Below are 2,086 nucleotides of genomic sequence, written 5' to 3'. Positions count from 1 at the left end.
AAGTCATTGAAGAAGAGTGATTCCAAAAGATTAGTAGAAAAATATACATAATGGTATTAAAGTAGACATTTAGAGGGTAAAATCTTAAGAATAAAGTGGAAAAATAAAGGAAAAGTGAGGACAGGACTGCAAAATATCTTTAAAAAATGACAAAGCACTACATAACCAGGGACTAAAATACATATTAGAAGCTGAAATGCCCTTTTTTATATAGTATAATAATATTCACTGCTGTGAAGGGGTAAAGGCGTTAACAGGTGCTTAAGGAGCAGATCAGTAGTGACCTGCATTTTCAGCAGCGACCTCTAATTTCAGTTTCATAGCACAAGACAAAGAAGAATCTCTTTTTCTGAGGGATCTAAAATACCTTAAACTCTGCCTGATTTTGGTAGGAAATGAGAGGACAGTAACCTTCTCTGATGAGGAAGTGAGAAGGGCGTATATTGACCGCAAAATGTTGCTGAGAAATGAACTGTTGGAATCACAATTTCAGGGACATAACATTAAGGATTGATGAAAGAAGTATTTAAATGCTACAATATTTGAAAATTAACATATTGAATGAAGCAGAGCTTGAAAAAGTAGTAAATATTTTAGAATCATATACAGATACAGTTTATACTGGCCCTTCAAGTGAGGGTGGGGTTCACATTAACAAAGGTATTTGCTTTGTTGTTTTTTTTTTTTTTTTTTAATCTTCTGGCAGATAACAAACCTTTGCAAAACAAAAGTATCCATAAATTGTATTTCAGCTCTTTGTTCTTCTAGGTTCATTACTAGAGATTTAATGACATAAGATTCCTCTAATCTCTAATTTTATTATTCCATTAAACAAATGATAAATAAAAATTTCCTCTAGACATACAGAGGGAGGGAAAAATCACCAAAATATTGGAAAGGGATCCAGATTTTCAGTCAGTTGAAACATCCTTAATTGGCTGGCATGTTTTTCTGCACTTATTACAGTGAATGCTGCCATCTGTTTCTTACTTCAAAAGACATAGTCAAAACGATTAGCAAGCCAGCAGAGAAGAAACTCTTATCATGCATATAGAATATTTTAAAAAACATAGTATCCACTGGCTCCCTGTGGATAGAATATTTCTAGCCTTGACATGATGATTACTGGTAGAATAATATTCAACCATCTTCCATTTGTGATAATGGGACATGTAGAGATGAGAGAATTTTGACTCCAGGTTTTCCATTTCCCACTGTAGGATTTGCCTTTTAAGGATCCTGGGAAGGGTGTTTGTGGTGAGCCAGGCTGTGCTCTGGATCACCCTTTGGTGGCTGAAGATAATGAAAAGTTTGCCAGTGTAAAATTCATCTTTAACAGCTCAAAAAGAAGCCTACGAACAAGCAAAGAGAATGAAGGAAAGCACACACAATGTTAGGGCAAAGAAAAAGACACAAAAGAGACAGCATTCCCTTCCACTAGACTGGTAGTGTATCATCAATAGTGCCATCATCCCAACTGATCAAATATGCATCCCATGGGCTATTTTCCTAATTGTTAGGCATCACAATGAATTGCTGATATTTCTGCGGTTCACCATTTAATTTCATCAACTGCTGATTAACCTGATGACTGTAAAATTCATGCTTGCAAAACCAGTAACATTTTTACAGATACCTTGCCTATACATTAATTTAGGACATTCACTTCCTTGAGTGCTTTCAGATTATTCAGTCTGTAATGGGAATGCTGTAAAGGCAAAATTCCCTTTCAACCTGCATGGCCACAATCTGAAAAGCCAGGGAAAGGGAACTATAGCAAAGAGGATGTGCAATAAACCATGGCAGCTGCTACAGTCAAGAAGTAACAATAGAATAAGTATGAAATACAGGAGAGGATTCACTCTCATGAAGCCTATTAGGTATGTTTTCACCCTATCAGTGCAGTGGAGAGTAGCAAGATTTATAACTTCTCTCCTATTTAGATATCTTCCTATCTAACCAAAGGAATCCAAATCTGTGTCTGACTGAGATTAGGAGAAATAAGAGCTTTTTGCTCTCTGCCTTTCCCTCTGCTACAAAAACAACTTCCAACAATACTGCTCTTAAATCATCCATCTTTTTGCTT

Source organism: Vidua macroura, chromosome 10 (assembly GCF_024509145.1).
Source record: "Vidua macroura isolate BioBank_ID:100142 chromosome 10, ASM2450914v1, whole genome shotgun sequence".
NCBI classification, from domain to species: domain Eukaryota; kingdom Metazoa; phylum Chordata; class Aves; order Passeriformes; family Viduidae; genus Vidua; species Vidua macroura.
This window is presented reverse-complemented; position numbering follows the sequence as displayed.